This window comes from Hipposideros armiger, unplaced genomic scaffold (assembly GCF_001890085.2).
Source record: "Hipposideros armiger isolate ML-2016 unplaced genomic scaffold, ASM189008v1 scaffold_667, whole genome shotgun sequence".
In the NCBI taxonomy this organism is placed as follows: domain Eukaryota; kingdom Metazoa; phylum Chordata; class Mammalia; order Chiroptera; family Hipposideridae; genus Hipposideros; species Hipposideros armiger.
The window spans coordinates 923,010-944,178 of NW_017732017.1; the positions used below are offsets into that span (position 1 = coordinate 923,010).

Genomic DNA, 21,169 nt, shown 5'->3' on the forward strand with positions numbered 1-21,169 from the left:
AGAAATACAATGCGGTGGTCAGGCCTCTACATCAACTATGAAGTGGACTCCCCAAAAGGACATTGGTCCATCTGGCCCCCTAAGAAATGCTTACAACATTATTGATTGTATTCCTCGGACTGTCTTTTTCTATCCCTGAGGCCATATTGCAATTACCAATTTGTATTGTCTCATCTCTTCCCCTCTCCTTCATCCCCACCCCCTCCCAACTAACAACCCTCAGTTCTTCCTCTGTATCTCTGAGACTATCTCCATCCATTTCTCCCATCCTCATGGTTTTAATTTTTGTATAGTTTTTCAATACATCAAATATTCTAATATGATTAAGTATAAATTTTAAGGTGCATCCTCATCAATCCTTTACTTCAAACCTCATCAATCCTTCACTTCAAAGATCTTACTGGTCACACTGTAACCAGAAAAAGCAAAGGAAAAAGACTAGATTGATAGTTAAAACTGTAGATTCTATTTTCTAAAATAAAGGCCTTAGAGACCCATCTGTCCAAAATTTTTTAGATTAAATTTTCTAAGAAATAAGAAGTTTGGGGGGGGGGGAAGGTAAGGGTGGGGGGGATGGGAACCTCTGTGAATGTAATTTTAATTCTTCAGATGACAAGCTTACTCTAAGGACCAAGTAGATTAGCTCAAATGTTCTTTAAAATATCTGCATAATTTATGTCATTCAGTATATTAACTCATATTGTTAATAAAATATCACTCATAGTTGAAGATACTACTAAGTTATTTGAAAAGTGAGAAAAAAAAGAAAAAATTCTGTGGTTATCCTCACCTGTTAATATGGTTTTAAAAAAATAACTGTTGAATTCTCGTTTTCTTCTAAGCTAACTGTTTTAATGATATTTTAAAAAATGAATCAAACTCTTCCTCTGTTATTGGCACATTTGTATACAATGCTAACGTCTATTAATTATCGCTACATGGCAGGCACCAAGCTTAGGTCTTTATATACAACAATGTCTTTAAATCTTACAACTCCTATGAGATAGGTACTACTGAGGCCCCTATTCTACAAGTGAGGAAACAAGGCTCGGAGAGTAAATAACTTGTCTGAAACTAGAGCAGAAAATGATGACACCAGGACACACGCCTACGAACCAGCCATCTGGCTGAGCACGCCCTAACCCTGCCTGCCTGCTTCAAGGGGACTGAAACGAGGCAGGGGTGAAGGACTGAGCTGGACTCAAACATCACCACTTACTTAGCACACAATTAGACACTCACTTTGTTCTGCATTATGGTATCATCACTTAACTAATGTTTCTTACCATGAAAGCAGTATCAGCTAAGTGTGCATCTAGGGAAGAACAAAACTACTTTTTTTTAAATTTACACTATCCACTGGTTTCTTATAAATGAACTCTGTTTAAATTAAATGAAGATCAACTAAAAGTTCACTACAGAAAGGACTGAAGCCCCTCGTTCTGTAGCTTCTCTTACACTAATGACTGCACAAGACAGCTGTCCCCCAGGCAAGACAGGAGACACTTCACAGGCTGTAAACTGAAATCCTTGCACAGTATGACTTGGCTCCTATAGCTGACTGCTGGCACTTCTTCCCTTTAAAACCCCCAAAATGACATGTGAATTCTTTTTCCTATTGTGGCCTGATTAGTTAGACTCATTAATCTCTGAGTCCTATGATAGTTCAGAAAACTTGAATTCACATTTTTAGAGTCAATGCTGTTAGTGACACATTATTTAGGACAATATTTAGACTTTCTAATTTTCAATGTGCAGTAAATTTCAAGGCCTTAACATCACAATGAAGGAGGTAGCTATAATTTTATAGTATAGGTCAGCATTGGTATGAAATACTAATTATGCAACAATAATTTTATAGTAATAAAACTAGTTCTTACCCTTGGGATACATATGTTTTTATATTATGAAAAATGTAAATTTTTAAGCGTTGCTGTATACATCTGCCCAGCAACAGAAACTTTAAAAATTTAGACTGGAAACATCTGGTAGTTCTATGCATGTAACTCTTATTATACACACGTGAGGTACTCAAAAAAAATCTTAAATCACGAGACTGACACTCTCTTCTACTCTCAAGTTGGTGATTTTTGTCTATGGCTTTTTAACAGCCTTGAAAAAAGCCATAATATCACAACAACACTATGAAATGGACACATCCTGAGAACCCTTCCCCTGCACAGCCACTATAAATTCAGTCCCAGTGTCAACTAGCATCTGACTCAACAGTGTCAGTGACTGAAACTGTCCTGTTTAGTAAACAACATCTGAAATATACCCAGAAATTTGATTTATAGAAATCCTTGACTAGCTGCCTAGTCAAGTCATGTGCTGATTTGTTTCCTCCATTTAGAAACAGCTTCATACTGCTTCTCACAGGCTCAGTTCTGACTGCTGCCTGTGAGGACGTGGTTACCTTTGGTGGTGGTGACCAAAGAAGCAGACGTTAACCTGACTGTGCTCTTTCTGCATGACTTTGGCTGGCCAGAATCCAAAACCTTTCATTTTAGCCCAAACCAGCTCATGATTAGGTATCTGGAAATAAAATGCTTTACCTTGTCATATTAAAGTATTAAATACAAGTATACCATTAATACTGAACTATTTGGTCAAGTGTAATTCATCATGTTGAAGATTTATTTTCTAACTCCTAAGCACACAGAACTTTTTTTTCTGTGATTGATTCATTTTGCTTCCAAGAGAAACCCCAAAGATTACAATCTGCATTACAGTAGGAATATGGACAGGAGAGTCTGCTGGCAGCCTTCTGAAGCACTCTAGCTTGTGACGGTCCCTGATGCCTAGGGCTGTGTGGTTGCCAGGGGCACATAGCAGGCTGTCACGAGCTCGTTACAACCAGGAGGGGCTAGGCCCTGCTTTGGACCCACCTCAGTAGAGATCCAAATTTTAATGAAATTCTCAAATGACTGAGAAGCACAGTAACTTCTGGAAAACTGGCTGTTCTCAGGCAGCCTCTGACCCCCGTGCCTTTGTGTCCCCCAGAACACTTACAGGCTTCTTGTCAGCACCCTTCCTGAAATCATGTCATTTCAGGGGAAATTACACAGCCAGAAACATATATAAAGCCTTAGATTTCTTGAGAAAGAATGAGAGGAAAGGCAAAAATCTACTTCATTATAATATTAAGGGACCCAATGTTTATTCTAAGCTCCTCATTTTAAAGTCAGAAATGGATTAGGATCCCAAGTTGTTTTCCTGTGTCTAAGGTTTTATACTCATTAAAATAATATGTACTACAATACAAAGAAACATTTAGGAAGGATTATAATCTTTAAGCAAATTGGAAGTAAACTGTCTTAGAGCATCATACACTTAAAAGGTAAAACCCAAAGTCACAAAATGTCACATACACAAGGGTAGCAGAACCAGTTGTCAGGACGAGCATTTGAAAAATAGAAGCAATTTTTGCAAAGCTGTAGTTCATCTAGCTGAAAAAGAAAAGCAGCCATGTGCATTAATACACATGTGCATTAAACTATACGAAATGGGTCCATGTAAATTAATATTCTCTTTCATGTACACAGATAGCCTTGAATTTTGTTCCTAAGCTTACATTTTTAAGTTTTCAATAAATAATGCTGGACCTCTTCCCCATGGTCCCAGAGTACACTGGGAACAGAAGACAAATTCCTTGCATGGCCTGGCATGTCTGAACTCTCTGCCTTCCAGCCTCACGATGCCTGTGACAGGTCAGCACCTGAAAATGTTTTCTCAGGAAGGCCTTCCTCATCTGCCCACACAGAAGGCCCACTACCAGTAACAGCAGCCCTTATTTCGCCTTGTTCTCCATTTTAGTCCTTGTTTTCTTTTGTAACATTCTTTTACAACTTGTAAAGAAACAGTTTGTCAGTTTCTGTTTCTGAGTTTCCCTCTTCAGAATACACAGCTCCATGAGCAGGCAGCCAGTACCTCATCACCATTTCACTCCTAACACACTGCACAGCACATAGCAGACACTCACTAAATATTTGTTGAATGAATAAAAAGAAAGTCAAATTTGAAATGAATTTAAGAAAAAAACTTTTTACATAGATTGAGACCCTTTGGCAAAGATATAGTATGGTTACAGGTTGGAGGTTTCAAATAAAAAGACCACACACAAAACACCTTTCCTAAATATGTATTTCATTCATTGTATAAACATGCACTTTGTTATGTGGTTGTTTTTTGGCCCGTGTAGTCTAGTAGGAACTCAAATTTGAATCTTTCATTCACAGAGGGTAACACTGATTGAGTGTCTGCCAGGTGCCAGAATGCATTATGAGACTTATACCCTTCAGGGTAGTTACAGTAGAGCAAACAAAGTGTCTTTGTAGAAGTTACTTAATAACTACAACTCCCAGGATCTGCCAGAATTTCCCCCCCCCCATATGCATTATTTCCCATGTATGTCAAACATGGAAATAAAATTATATTTAAAGGAAATGACAAAATTAAAATGTATATAAGATGGGTAGAATTCTGAAATAAATTAACGTGGAATATAGAAAGAGTTTAATTATAATGCCTGGACAGTACCTCATAGCGGGTGTCTTTATATAGCATCCTTGCTATGTCAGCTTGCTTGCTGTCTGCTGTAATTAAAGACAGATATCTATTATAATCTGGAAACACAGGGCGATCAAAATTAATAGTCATTTAAATTTTCAGTTTGACAAAAGTGGACGTGTACTGTTTAAAATAAAAATGTATATATTTAGGTAGCAAAATAAAATGATAGGATATTAATAGAGAAACAACCAGAATGAACCACAATGCTTTTAAGAAGACTCTCAATTAAGTTTATCAGTTTAAACATAAAACTATAAAGAATAATATTTTCATAATTTAGTGTACTAGTGTTTTGCTTTGGGACAGTCAATTTTATAGGCTATAACTACATTACCAAATATTTTTAAGAGTTAAACCATAACATTATTACATATAGATCTTTAAGATATTAATTTAATGTAATGTTTTATAAAAGATATTTTCAACATAAAATGTAAATGGTATGGAGAAAGATGCACACAAGAGAAAAAACAAATAGTATTCAACCTCCATAGAAAATCACAGTGTAGTGGAGAAGCAGCTGAGCGTCAGCTTTGAACTCTTTGTAACTTCGGTATTTCCCTTCATTTACCTTCTGCAGAGGCCAAAAGACAAAATGGCAAAAAAGTCACTAGTGAAAACATTTACCTGCATTATGCTAACATGGTTAGAGCATGGGTCAGAGCAGAATCTTCCTGTGAACCAGTGCTGATGGACTGAGCATAAGGGACACCCACGGCTCCATGTACAATGCTGGTGGGACGCGACAGAATGGGAAGCACAGCAGATCTGGTATGCTGCACCACCGCTGTCCTCTGTGCTGATTCATGACAGTGAACTTGGCAGCCTGTGCATCTCACTCTGAAGCAATGGTAAAAGCTGCTACTAAGTGTTGTAAGTAGTGAAAGTTTGGGCCTATTTTTATAACACAGGAGAATAAAGATTGAAAAACAACAACAAAAAAGAACTGTTGTCCTCCGTGGCGGTTTGCCATACTATGAAGAAGATATGTGTATAATTCTGAGTTGGGACTAGGTACTAACTTATGAATAACTAAAAAATAAAGGCCAGGGGTTCCTCTAGGTCCTGAGGCAGTGCCAGGTTTTCTCCTACATTGGGGTGTTACACGTCAAGAATTCCCATCATTGGATTTCTGTAGCTTTGCCTTTAGCTGCCTAAGCGAAGGGTCATGGAGGACATTTGAGGTTTTTTTGGGGGGAATGCAACATTTTTAGAAGGGGGGGATGACAAAGTTAACTAGCTGTATGGCAAGGGGGTATTATCTTATCCTGGTGATACTTTTAGGAAATAGGTTTGAAAATATCTTGGCCTCTAAATGCTAAAATGCTGAGTAAGGCCTCTGAAAAATAATTAAGAACCCACCTTTATGTTTCCCAACTGGAGATGCCTTCTATCTGTCACCTAGGGTCCCAGGGCTTATCTACAAATGCTGCTATCTGAGCTCCCCCTGGATTTTGGATCCTACTGGGCTTGGCTATGCTCAGGCGTTGGCATTGGCCAGAGCTCCCCAGGGGGCTCACTACACACCCAGTTGATGATAACTGCACCTCCAATCTAAAAGCACCTTTGTGATTTGTGAGGTGTACACCCTCATGGCTTGCATGTTGGTCTGGACTGTAAGCTCCCTCTATTTTCCCTACAAAACAGGGGTGCTTCTGCTCATGACCAGCATCTGCCAAGACACCACCCACCCATCTAGTGTTCTCTGTGGAGCCAATGGGCTCAGACTTGGCATCTGCAAAGGTGCTGTGTAAGGAGAGGGGGCTGCAGTAGCAGAGGTGGGTAGGAAGAGCAGCTGGGTTCACCATTCTTCAGAGGCCTTTGAGTTTAGGAAAAGAGGCTATGCCTGAGGCTAGGAAATGTGTGGCAAGGAGGTGAAATTAAAGTTACTTGTTTTCATTCCAGGATGTGCAACCACTTTAAGGGAACTTTTATTTACCCTTTTCTTCCATTGATATAATACATCTTCAGTCTTTCTCAGCTGATAAGGGGGTTAGGAAACTTGTAAGATAATTGCAAACCATCAGTATGGTCTCCCTATAAGCTATTATGGCCAACCATAAGATTTTAAAATTTGTAAATGGCACATAAGGTACAGAATTAGTAATTCACAACCCTAGCTGGAAACATGGCTAAGTGTTTTATTGGGTTTTACTGTAATTAGCAATTAAGTATTAACACTTCACTGTTTCCCAAGACTCCACCCCTGAGGGATTGTGAGCGGATGTTACACTGCCCAGGCCCCACACATTCACTTTAACCAGCAAGTATCAAGGTCTATGAGTTGCTTAAAGCCAGGCCTTTGACAGGGCAACACGCCCGTGCACCAGAGCAAGAGCACAAGACCTAAAGCAACAGCCCTCACATGTGCTGGCCACGTCCATTGGCTTTAGTGACTGACAGATGGGCCAGGCGCCCTCAGGGAGGTAGGGCACTGAATGGCACCTGGCCACCGGGGAGCTACAGGAGAGCCTGGGGCACACAGAAGGCAGCTTTACCTCCTGGATGGTGGGGACGTCGACTGCTGAGTGCACCATCCTCAGGTACATCGGGTGTTTGCTGTCCTTCCCCTTTTCATTAAGATCTATCACCTGAAAGGTCATTAGATATGTCAGTTTTAAAGTGGCTACATCAATATATAAACAAGTACTTTAGAACTGAACAGAAAATGAATGTGCCCTGTGTAGTTTCATGTGACAACCCTCGAGGTTCTGATAGAAAGAACAGTTACTCTGGCAAGTCCCAGTTCATTTTAAACATTAATTATCCATAGAAATGTTCATTCCGATAAATGAATTTTTTAAATGTAAATGTTTCTAATCTAATGCAGCTAAAGAAACAAATGCCTATTCAAAAACAAAGACAAAACAAAAAATATGAAAGCCTTTTATAAAACTGTTCACTGTACAAAAAAAATGTGACAGCAGGTCCCCATTCTTCACACTGCCTTAACCTCCTGGGTCCTCATCAGTCACAGTTTTACAGAGTCTTCGGGGACTCAAACACCCACAGGACTCACCCGCTGATGATAAACCTCAGCTATGTGCCCAGCTCCTGTTTGTTTGCGTTTTTCTTCTTGACACTCTGTTAAAAGAAAAAAGGCCAGATGTGAAATCTGGTCATTTAAGTCTCTAGGCATGTAAGAGACTCCCATATATGACAGATTGTGTGCAAAGATTTCATTAAAAGATGCGCTGTTTCCAACATATTTGGTACAGAGAAATCTTTGAAATTTGCATAACAAAAATAGCACTTACTGTAACAAGAATTGGAAAGTATTGTTGTACTTGATATAATACCTTAGAGAATTAAGGCATTTTCATTTTCTTAATATTTTGAAACTTAAACCAATTTTCCAATGAAAAGAAATAATGACAATAATGATGGCATAATAATGACATAAGTTGAATCACTTATTTTACCAATAATAATAATAATAATAATAATACAAATCAATGGATGAAGTCCTTTAGGGTTATTTTAAATTGGCAAGAGTGAATGGTGAATTTCAAAATGACATCCTTCTTCCTTACAGAAGGTTACCAAGAAGTCCGTGTCACTTAGGGACTGTGTGGTACATTATAGTGGTACATGCCTATATATCTGCTTTAAAGTGCTACTGATCTGGTCAGTAAGAACTCCAGTTTCTATTAGTCTGGCCTAAATGCTAATTAGCTTCTTCAATTTTCTCCCAGTAATTCTAACTTCACACAAAGAAAAAAAAACTAGTATTCTACCTTTTATGTCCTTTCTGGACAGCTAGGAAACAAGGACAAATGTTCTCCTTTGCCAAGTCAAGGTTAAGACCCCATGGCAGATACTCGGCAGTAAGTGGGTCACACTCAGGACTAAGGTCTGGACCACTACCGAACGAATGCTTTAACTGTGTCAGGCCACTAGATTATTACTCCCAGCAGAGCTACAGACACAGGAAGTCATCTTAACATGCTCAACACAGTGAAGGGAGAAACAGACATTTCTCATGTAACAGAGAATGCTTAGCTAGACCTTAAGTGAATTGATAATACACACACAATATTAAAATATCTGAAACGTGAATAAAAATGAACCGTTTTCTTAACTACAGTTTCCTTGACTTCATGTCTAAGGTGACCCCACCTCCACTTCTCGCTTGCACTGACACAGTCAAGTCCCTCCTTACCCAGCTTTATGTGAGACCTGTGCACAACTTCTGGATAGGGCAGCTCTCCCAACCCTGGTATCACCCAAAGATGCCAGCAGAACTTGTTAAAATGCAGATGGGCTTCACCTCTGGGCATCTGAGATGCAATTTCCTCTGTATTTGCTTGTTCACCCCTCTATCCGTTAACTTGTCAGGTGGTTGTAGCACTTGGACAAGACCAAGGATGTAGATGTAAAGTTTAAAAGGCAATGACGTTTTCTGATCCCAGGTTTATACTCTTTGGGAGAGGAAGGTTTTAATATGGTTTGTGAGTTCTCCTTGGTGTCTAGCTCCCTGGTGAGCCTCGTGCACACAGTGGCCTGGACAAGAACGGCCGTTCCGCACGCCCCAGTGCACAGCAGTTCAGAGGGGGCACTCAGTCTGAAACACAGGCAGCTGTTTACACTATGGACACATGTCTTTGCAATATGGACATGCTTTCATGTGCTGCTTTCTATACTAAATAAACAGTCAGATAAAGAGAGGAAAGCTAAGTGGGCCAAGAAGCAGCTCTGTTATCGCCTCTTGGGAAACCTACATTCCCTGAAAAAGAGAAGAGTGCTTTTAACTACATGCTCGGCTTTGACAAATATTGTGGATACAGTGCGCAAACTGCTGATCCCAAATACCAATCTGATCACTAAATCATAAATTGTGTAAATTCACACACAACAGCAATCTCCATCAGGTCATAGGTCATGTAACACTATCTGTGGGGCTGTTCCTTTAATAGGTCACACTGTTCAGAGGAAATATACAGCCACCACTTCAAGTAGGCTGAAATACAACTTACTGTTCCCTAAATCTCATCTGCAGTCACCCGAGGGGTGATGGTTGCCATGGGTGCGTCCCTACCACAGCACACCCTTGTCCCCAGGGCGGTGTACTTCATGTGTGGGGGGGAACACGTTTTCATCAACCCATGGAGCAATTCACTGTCAGTCAGAATGGAACATTTTGTTTTTAGAGCCTTAGAAAATAACGCAACTCAGTGCTTCTGCCTCGGCAAAGCCAGGCTGTGCTGGAGTCGGAGTAGCACCACAGCTGCAACATCCTAACTAACTAGGTCATTCTTTCTGTGAAACAAAATACTGAAACTCTTTGAGACAGTAAGGAAAGCCCCATTTTACATTGTTAAGTTGGGTAACTTGTACATTAGATTGTTCCTGTTTTAACAGAGAAAGATCCATTCTCAATGCCTGCTTCCAGTCAGAGATGTACATGTAATATGATGTCACATCTCAATGTTTTCACTTGGGTGTCATCTGTGAAAACATTTTGGAATAAACTGCTCAACTGGTGTAACCATGTGCAGCAACGTTTATTTTCTATTGGCAGATTGCAAATGCAGAGTCAGGCAGAGAGCCTTAATCTGACAGAACTAAAGTGGTAAACACAGGGCACTAACCTGCTTCTATGCTGTGTTTGCACTGTGCTCAGAGCCAAGCTACTCAAGCTTTTCTCCCTCTATATGGAATTAAAACTGGTGATAAGATCTTGGAAAGGACTGCATCAAGCAAAATGTAAAAGGAAATGGGGACAGACAACCTCTATGGGAGTGGGAGCCACTCCCACCCATCTGTCACAGCTCCAAATCTTCAAAATATTACTCCGGGGGTCTCCTACCCCACTTACTAGAGTGCTACCTGGGCTCAGGTCTCCTACTCCAGTATAGATCAACTCTGTGCAGTAAAACTGCCCAGGGAAGGCTTTAAAAAACACCACTTTTATCAAGTTCTAGAACAGGCACCCCAGACCTGTAATGAGAACAATGACTGTCTGGGGAAGGGGGATTCAATGGTCACATTCTCTACCTCTGTGGTGCTTGAGTACACAGGTGTGTGCGCATTTGTCTATTTATCAAATGGTATGTTCAAGATTTGTGCAAACCCCTGCAAAGGCCACTTGACCGCAAAGAAGAAGGTGGCACGTCGAGGTGCCACCCGAGTCTGCCAGTGCTGCCAGGGGTGGGGCCCGGCACTCGTGGTGCTAATATCCAGTGTTCCTGACAGAAGCACTGCCCAAAATCCTATAAGAGGCTGTGTCCTCATACAGACACGTGCAGTGGTTCCAACTGGAACCCTGGCTGCTGTACTGACTAGTGTCAAGTGGGAACCTTTAAAAGTTCCCTTTTAGAGCCAGCCAAGTGGCTCAGTTGGTTAAGATTTGGCTTAAGAGCATGAGCTCTGAGCAACAGGGCTGCCGGTTCGATTCCCACATGGGCCAGTGATGCTGCACCCAAGCTGAGCTGTCGCTGAGCTGCCAACAGGTGGCAGGATGGCTCAGCTGGTGTAACAACAAGATTGCCTGTTTGATGGTGGGTTTTTTCTACTTGCTCAAACAAACAGAAATGCTAGTATGTTTTAACTGTTTCTTCACTCTTTGCAAGTAGTGTATTAGAAATGTCAGTGGTTTGAGCTACATGGAGGGACACATCAAAAGGAGTTTCGGGCTAGCGGAGTGGCGCGTTGGTTAAGAGTTGGCTTGGATGCCAGCTCTGAGTGGCAGGGCCCCAGTTCAGATCCCACATGAAGGCCAGTGATGCTGCACCCTCTACAGGTAAGATGGTGAAAAACAGCTCAACCTGGAGCTGGGCTGCCATGAGTCCCCAGCAACAGAGTAGGCTGCAGTGGGGCTGACTGGCAGCTGGTGTGAGCTGCCTTGAGCGGCCATCCAATGGCTACTGAGTGACTGCCTCACCCAGGAAGAGCACAATGATCACACCAACTTGGGCCAGTGAAACGATGTCCTCCACAACTAGACTGAAGAACAAAAGGACAGCAACTTGTCTGTTCCCCTTACCCGATTCCCCAACACTGTTTCCCCTTTTTTTAAAAAGGAGTTTCACAGCCAAAGAAAATGACTTAGTTGAAAGCCTCTGTTACCTAGCTTAGTTTTATTCTCTAGTGCTGCCCATTATCTGTGCTGGTGACAAACACAGGACTCTACTGCAGATGCAGGACAAGAACTGAAATGCACAGCACTCAGGGTGGGGAGTGCGTGGCTGTCCTGGCACAGCTCTGGTCTAGCCTCTTGCTGCCTGGGAGGCTGGGGGAGCCTGCTTGCAGCTGGAGGAGATGAGACAGAGGACCCTGAACATAGGCAAAACCTCTCTTGACAATGTGCAGGGACAACGCATTTACTGTAAGTGCCTCCACTTTTGTTAAATGTGTGAGCTTTATGCTGACAATGTCCAGTTATAATTTAGAGGCTGAGAATTCACAAAGGAAGTCACCAGCACTGTGGCCAGTCCTTGAACTGTACCTAAGGCTTCCAGGGATGCCTTCGGTAACGTTCTGAGCTGCCTTCTGGGACAGTCACCTAGGCACCTAAAACGGCTGGAGACAAAACCACTCTGACTAACCCAAAGCACAGGGCTAGCTTCTAAGGTGAACACTGCTGTCTTTGGAATATACAGATGTACAGAAAACATAACATGATGCGGTATGATGTCTGCAGATGATTTCAGACCCAGCCCTTCCTCAAGCTTTGAAGAATGGCAGCTACTGTCTACCTGTACAGCTCAGAACACCCTAGCCAAGCCCAGTGGGTCCTGGTAACTGTTCCCATCACCTGGCAGCCAACAGTAGTGATTTGGGTCAATGTCTGCAAATTTTCAACGAACTTCCCATTCCGTGACCAAAGTATCTGCAACCATTTTAAACTAACAATCACTTGGCAGCAGCTGTGTTGGCTACAAATATGCAGAAGACACCAACTAAAGGGAGATTCTCTTGGGGGTGCTGCCCTAACTGAGGGGCTGCTTCCATTTACTTTGCAGAAAAAACAACAAAAAACCTCAAGCATCTTCCTGAGTATGAGATGCTTAAGCCAGTTACCAATAACGGCTGGTTCAAAGCAAATCAGGAGAATCTCAGCAGATGCCAGGGACAACCCATGAATAAAGTGCCACATTCAGTGCCTTCCGGTGTGTCTGGAAGGAAGAAGATACAAGCACCTTTAGATCCCCTGCCGATGACTGACTGCAGTGCCCACAGACATTCAGGGTTAAATGATCTGGAAATGTCAGTGTTCCCTGGAGATCCTGTTTTTCAGTTGTAAAGCTGTATTTTAACACAGTGAACTTATGCAAGTATTTCAGTACAGCAAATACCCAGAAGAAAACAAGGAGTGTGAAAGCAGAAATCATGGTATCGTCTCATGAGAGTTCAAATCCAAGCCCTCTAACCTGTGACAAAAACAAGGGCTTTGTACTTTCTGGGGTTTCCAATATCTAGAATGTTCTCTGGCAGCAGGCTCATCAGAGTTGCAAATCTTTCCTGTGGAGGGAGGGCCAGAGAGTAAATGTTTAAGGCTTGGAGGACTCGGTGGTGTCTGTCCTGGGCATTCTGCTGCCATTGTGGAGAGGAAGCAGTTGGAAGTAATGCAGACACCCCATGAGTGTGGCTGTGTGCTAACAAAACTTGTGGATACTGACACTATAATTTCTTGTAATTTTCATAAAATATTATTATTATTTATTTTTTTCCAACCATTTAAAAATGTAGCACCCATTCTTAGCTCGTGAGCAGGACTCAAACAGGTGGCAGGCTGCAGGTTGCTAACCCTTGACTAGACTCTTTAGTTCTGGCAAGCAGAACTCATAGGTCTAGTTCAAGGTTCTTCTGCCAGGGCCCTGTATGCTATCTTGCACACAGTAAATACTAGGTGAATGAAACTGATAACAGCTCCAACGCCTACTAAAAAAAATAATCTATGTAGTTGAACTCGATAATAGAAGACCCTTTCGAAACGTGAACCAGTTAATCACACCCAAGGTGGGCTAGCACATTCTGGCCACTCTAAACCATTCTGTTTACTTCTGGTGTGTGAACCATTTCACTGCCAGAGGACACCTACATATTGCTGTTGACCTCTAATCACCAAAGTCTCATTTAAACATTAGTGAGCTCACCTTCACCTGGGTACCTGCTGGAAAGCAGATTCTGGAGCTTCTGCCAAGCTGTGTTCTAAAGCAGCACACCAGGGGATTCTAGTACAGGTGGCCCCCTATGCTACTGGAGAAACACTCATCTGCATAGAAATACCGATATTGTTGGTGGATCAGGAGCTCCAAGCTCTCCTCTATAACCATGCAGAACCACAGAACAGAAAAGAATCATAGTAAATTTTATCTGCACATAGATTGTCTATGTTGTTACTGAAATCAGAGGCTCTATGATACCCTCTACAACTACGTATAATGACTGACTACAAAGAAAACAAAGTATTCACAAGAAACCCCAATATCTGAGACTTTAACAGTAGAGTTGGTCTGGCGAAAGTAGCCCAAAGTCCTGTCATTTCTTCTCCCATACCACTGGGAACCCATCAATGACAATCATTTTCTAGGATAATTTTGTAAATATATACGTTCAGTCTTTTTTCGCCCCAGCACCGACACACTGAATTAACTCTCCAAGACCAGAAGGTTAGAACGCACACCTACTGCCAGCGTTAATGCTGGCAAACAAGCCTTCTTCACTTCTGCACATGGGTGCACCAGTTACCATGTGGACTCTCCTAGCCCCCTAAGTCTCCACAACCAATCCAGCAACACTGATTTGCACATGAGTTCCTAGCAACAGATTTAAGTTTTAAAACTTTCCTTAAGCTGTCACAAATATGCCTTTTTACTCACAGCTAAAAGTTGGAAGTCGGAGGGTAACTCAAACTACTAAATGTATCTTGAGATGGACCCTTGAAGCATGCTGGGAACACAAGGCCACCAGCTTGACCCATGGAAACCAGGTCCTGCATGATCGCTGACTCTGATGCGCGGTGCCCCAGACCTGCTCCAGATGTGCAGACAGTGCTGACCCTGCTCCAGCTCGGCTGATTCATTTCCATAAAACAACTCTTTGCTCTCTGAGGTCAGCAAGCTTTGGCTAAGTTCAGATGATAGGGCCAGCTCGGTAGCAGCCAGTCTTGGGCGACTTAGCTGCTGCTAAATTATTCCAAATTAATTCTACAGGCCATAAAACTGTCTGGTATTGTAAAAATATGCAGTATTTCTAAATTCACTACATCCACATAGTCACAAAAAATTGCTACAGACAGAAGGGTATAATTACACATGTCAAGAATGACATCATTCAATACTGAATGTACTTTTAGGGTAACTTTAGGCTTCTTTGTGGCATGTTCTAGAGACTTGAGAATAGGAAAGGAACGTTCGGAGAAACATCATGGAACCAGGTTTAGAAACCATGTGTTCCCTCCTTCTACACAACACCAACCTTTAAAGAAAGAACACAATTCAAAAGGCAGAGGCAGATGCACTCCTCAGTGGGGTAAGCCTTTCCATTTTCTTCTGAAAATAAGTTCGTGTGTCTGTTTTCAGGTCATGAGCTCTCTGCTCACTGAGGCTGACCACCTGCCAGTGGAAATGCTCCTGACCTCCTGACCTCCTGCACACACGTTCCCCGCCACCTCTGCATCTGCAGACAGTGAAAAAAAAACTGGGCACTTTACTAGCAGTCCATCAACACTTCAAACACTGAATGAGCTTTCCATTTATCTATCAGGGGTCGGCAAACTTTTGAGACAGAAGAGCCACCAGGGGTCAGCAAACTGCAGTTCGTGAGCTTCTGAAGTAAAATTGAAAATGAAAATAAAACAAAATTATCATGTTTTCATTTATAAAAATTTTTAAAGGATATTATTCACACAATGGTGATCATATAAAAATATATTAATGGCTCTTGAATGATTTTTAAATTGTTGTGAGGAACAGGACTGGCTCTTCCAGGGGTCGGCAAACTTTTGAGACAGAACATACCCAAAGAGCCACAGTGTGCCAATCCCCAATCTAGATTAAGTGGTAACCAGCCCAACTATTGTCTCCTTAATCCCTTTGAGTTAAAAATCAAAGATAAGGGCCGGCCGAGTGGCGCGATGGTTAAGAACTGGCTTAGGACGCCAGAGGGCCCCGGTTCGGATCCCACATATGAGGGCCAGTGACACTGCCCTCCACAGCTAAGATGCTGAACAACAGCTCAACCTGGAGCTGGGCTGCCCTGAGTCGCCGGCGATGGCGTAGGCTGCAGCCCCTGTGGCAGTGGGTTGCCATGGGCTACCGTGTGTAGTCAGCAGCCAGCGTGAGCGGCCAGCAGCCGCAGTGAGCGGCCGTCCAGAAGCCGGCGACTGATCTGCCTCGCCCGGGAAGAGTGCAATGATGGTGCCAACTTGGGCCAGTGAAGCAGCGTCCTCCACAACTAGACTGAAGAACAAAAAGACAGCAAACTTGTCTGTTCCCCTTCCCCCAATTCCCCAGCACTGTTCCAATTCCCCCAATAAAAATCTTTATTAAAAAAAAATCAAAGATAAAATTCAATTAAGATCCTAAACATGCCACTGAGCACATATATCACAAAGACAAAATACACCACCCCCAAAACATTTCACACGCATACCCAAACTTTTCTGACCATAACACTGTGAAATTCATCACAGACTGCAATGTGGTAAACATGTGCATTTTTTTTCTTTCTTGCTTGGGTCCAGGCAGCTTCATAAATAGTCTAGGTAGCAACAGTTGAGACTTTACAGTTCTAATTTTAAAATCCTCTGGCTTTATCAATGTCCCCATTATTTTTCCCCCTAGTCAAGCCTGTGATGAATAGTAAAACTGCTTTCTAAAGTACTTGATTCAGACAAAGAACTTTTTAAAATTAATTTTCTACTTTGTTAGTATAAAAATGATATGACCCGTCTGGCTTTAAAAATTGTAAAAATATTTGATGTTCATTCATAGCTTAATACTATGATTATCAACCAGTTTAAAAAAACAGACCAAAGAAACCCCCCCACACACACACACAAAAAAAAAACAGGGCTTCTATTTCTATTATATTTAAAAATCAAATCTCCATTCCCAATTCATTAATATGTATCATGACAGTAAAAGTACTTATTTTCAGGATGAAAATATTAATAAATTCCCCCATCAACAAGAGAATACTGACCAGAAAGCAAGAATAGTTGCAGTGTCTTAGTAGATACACAATAAGAAATTTATGTTCAAACATTTTCATTTAGCATTTTGCCCCATTTTATTCTGAACATTAAATGAGCACTCTCTTGACTTCTGGAATTAAAAATAAGAATTGTACTACCTACATACCCAAAAGAATGAAAAATAGATTCAGAATTAACATTCTGTTGCCAATTTCAAGAAAGAGCTTTCATCATCTCTAAACAGCCAAAAGTCTAAGTGCACATCACATGACTCAAAATATAACTCACCCAGATCTAAGTCAACACTGACAAGCCACTTAACACGCCACTTGATAAACTCTAGGAGGCCTAATGGTAACTTAGTCTTGGTTTTGTTTTAGTTGTTAAGTTAAATTCTTTCATTTTCAGTATCTGCTGAATGAGTATATAACCCATGCGAAAAAAATATATAGTATCGGGGGCTAAACATCCACTTTAAAAGTTAATTTGAAATGCTTTCTACAGACTTCTTTCTGTATATCTATTTTTATTTATTTATTTATTTAAAAGATTTTATTGGGGAATTGGGGGAGAAGGGGACAGTATTGGGGAACTGGGGAAGGAGACCAGCGAAGTTGTTGTTCTTCATTCTTCATTGTGGAGGGTACCAGTCGCCATCTGGCTTCCCATTGGCAGCTTGTGGCTTCTAAGCACAAGGTGCTGTGTTCAACCTTAGCTGCAGGTGGGTGTAGCCACCATCCCATGTGGGAATCGAACCAACAGCCTTGTTGTTAAGAGCACACACTCTATCCACTGAGCCATCTGGGCGGCAGCTCAGCTCAAGGTGCCAAATTCAGTCTTAGTTGCTGGTGGGCATACCACACCATCGAACAGGCAATCTTGTTGTTACACCAGCTGAGCCATCCTGCCACCTGTTGGCAGCTCAGCAATAGCTCAGCTGGGGTGCAGCGTCACTGGCCCATGTGGGAATTGAACTGGTGGCCCTGTTGCTCAGAGCTCGTGCTCTTAAGCCAACTCTTAACCAACTGAGCCACTCGGCCAGCCACTGTGTATCTATTTTTAAACTATTAAGTTTCCTGTAAAATATATATCTTCATTCCAAACGTTTTAGAGAGAAGCTGCAGTAGTAGAAAATTTTAGGAATAGTTCCAATCAGCTGGAAGGACCACTAAGGGGCGCTTTTCCTCAGATCTCTGCAGATACCTGATGATCAAGAACAGGGCTTAGAGCCTCAGGGGCTACCAAGCTGGGAGAGATTCCATGAAGAACCAATGTACTTTTTAAATTATTAATAAAATTCTCCCGCAAAAATTCATTTCCTATCTACACTTTCTTGTGTTTCTGTATTTTATTAATGGGCTATGTTGACTCACCACACAATTTGTATATTAACACAATTTAAAAATTTGTGAGCTTTAAACAGAAAAAATGCCATCTGAAACATGTAGAAGAATGAGTATTTTCTAGTTTTTAAAGATACAATGGAATAATACATCCCCTATCCATTACCTTGAATACCTTTCTTCATGACTTAAACTGGTCCTTTCATATAAAATCACAAGTATATCATAAATGGGATGTAAAGTGAACCAAAGTTGGGTCATAAAGAATCATAACATTAAGGGCTGGCCTAGTGGCTCAGTTGGTTAAGAGTTGGCTTAAGAGCGTGAGTTCTGGGGCTAGCCGAGTGGTGTGTTGGTTAAGAGCTGGCTTGGGACACCAGTTCTGAGCAGCAGGGCCCCGGTTCGAATCCCATATGAGGAACAGTGATGCTTCGTCCTCTACAGCTAAGATGGTGAACAACAGCTCGACCTGGAGCTGGGCTGCCATGAGTCACCGGCGATGGCATAGGCTGCAGTAGAGCTGCAGTGGAGCTGCAGTGGGCTGCTGTAAGCTACTGTGAGCAGCCGGCAGCTGGTGTGAGCTGCCAAGAGCCACCAGGAGTGGCCGGCCATCCAGTGGCCGGTGACCAATCTGCCTCACCTGGGAAGAGCACAATAATAATACCAATGTGGGCCAGTGAAGTGACATCCTCCACAAGTAGACTGAAGAACAAAAGGCAGGCAACTTGTCTGTTCTCCTTTCCCAATTCGCCAATAAAATCTTTGGAAAAAAAAGAGTGTGAGCTCTGAGCAACAGGGCCACTAGTTCGATTCCCACATGGGCCAGTGATGCTGCAACCAAGCTGAGCTGTCGCTGAGCTGCCAACTAGTGGCAGGATGGCTCAGCTGGTGTAACAAGATTGCCTGTTCAATGGTGTGGTATGCCCACCTGCAACTAAGACTGAACTTGGCACCTTGAGCTGAGCTGCTGCCTGGATGGCTCAGTGGATAGAGTGTGCGCTCTTAACAACAAGGCTGCTGGATTGACTCTTGCATGAGATGATGGCTACACCCACCCACAACTAAGATTGAACGCAGCACCTTGTGATTAGAAGCCACGAGTTGCCAACGGGAAGCCAGATGGTGGTGACTAGCGCCCTCCACAATAAAGATTGAAGAACAACAACTTGACTGGTCCCCTTCCCCAATTCCCCAATAAAATCTTAAAAAAAAAAGAGAATCATATTAAAAGTCTTATATTAATATAAAACAATTATAAAAGCTTAAGATAAAATTTTTTGTCTGGGTTTCAGAGGAACAATATTCTATCTCAGAAGCCCACACATGGAAAAGGGGACAAAAGTAGGTAACTGTGGTCTTCCCATTCTAGCACTCTCTATGTGCTTACAGTAAAGGTACACAATACACGATTCAGAGCACTAAATTCTGCCCCCTAATGACATATTTTAGTCCACATATAAAATTTTCACTTATCTGAACTTACAAGAAGCAGTAATATGGATCTATAGCTCCTCCAACTTAGGAAAACAAAATTCATTTATGTAAGAAACATGAACATGTTACATGAGGAAGGGAGAAATAGGAGCCCACTTTCAAATTACATCTCAAAATTAAGCTGGAAAGTGCCAACTATTTACTTTAGCCATAGTTTTCCTCCCCCAAAGGTAACTTTCTGACATGTGATGAGGTACCATGAGAGCAAATTCAGCACTGTCAGATGTGATAGCCACTAATCTGTGCACTACCTGCTATATTCCACTGTACTGTCTTACAGCCATGATGCAGGCTCTGCTATCCCATCTGCTTCCTTTAGAATTCTTCCAGGTCATAACAATAGCTTGATGAGAAGAAGAAAATCCCAGGCCAGTCATGACGCTGACATTCTGTCCCAAAAAGCTTATCTCAGAGTACTATGTGTATTTAGAACATGCAGTTCTAAAACTGAACTGTCTCATACTGGGTAGCCATGAGCCACATGTGCCCAATCGAAACCCAGCTCCTGGGTCTGACAAGCCATATTCAAGTGCTCAACAGACACACGTGGCCAGTGGCTCCTCCTGGAGAGCACAGAGAGAACATTCCCATTCCAGAAAGCACTGCTCTCAAGGGCAACACAGTGCCAGCCGTGGGGTGGTCCTATGCTTCTTATAACACATTACCTTGCCCGTGTAGTGCAAACATTTCAATCTGTCATCACTCAAAGTGTCATGATGTTCCCACAGGGCTGGAGGCCAGCAAGTGTGCAATACACGCACACACACGTTTGCTCACACAACACACATGCACACGTGCCCCTACCCTCCACACACATGCTTGCACACATGCACCCATGTATGTACACATGCCAGCCATGCATCAAGCATACACATGTGAGCACGTACCCACACATACACACAGGCACATTGGTTTGTGGACATACCCAGGCCTGCCCTCTGTAACTATAGCACCAAAGGATAAAATGACTTTGTAATTTGAAAATATATATATGAAAATCAAACAAAATTAAAATAAGACATCCATTTGTACCCTATCAAATTAGTTAACAAAAAATTGGAAAATACTCTATACTCATGTTGACGTAAACGGGTATAATCTTCTACAGGACAATTTAGTCATTTTTATCACAAATGTAAATGTGTCTATCCTTTAAGTTTAAGAATTCCATTTCAATGAATCTATCTTATGAAGGTGATCAAACAGAATTACACGGATATATGTAAATGTATTTGTCTCTTTCTAAACAATTAACGATACTGTTTTAAAGATATATCCCTTAAGCAAATAAAATCTCAAAAGCAATATTCACTAAAAATGTAAGGTTTTCTCTTAATTTTCCAGGAAAATTCATGGCTACTTCTGGAATATAAAATTCAAATACATCCAAATAAAACAAAACATAACTTGCATTTCATGCAGAAATAAAGTAAAACGAGAAGACTGCTATTCAGACTGGAGAGTGTGGCATGACTGTGGACAAAGCAACACGAACGTCCCCTCTGACAGCTAAGTGTTGATGCAATGTTACTGATCAGACAGGACAGCGGGAACAAGTGATATGCAGCAGTGGGGAACTGGCTGAACAAATTGCAGCATATCATGTGATACCAAGAAA

At 41.8% G+C, this 21,169-nt stretch overlaps 1 pseudogene; it reads right to left on the reverse strand.

Moving 5' to 3' along the window:
- Nucleotides 1-21,169, reverse strand: part of LOC109372846 (zinc finger MYND domain-containing protein 11-like) — a 114,133-nt pseudogene that overhangs the window by 8,547 nt on the left and 84,417 nt on the right.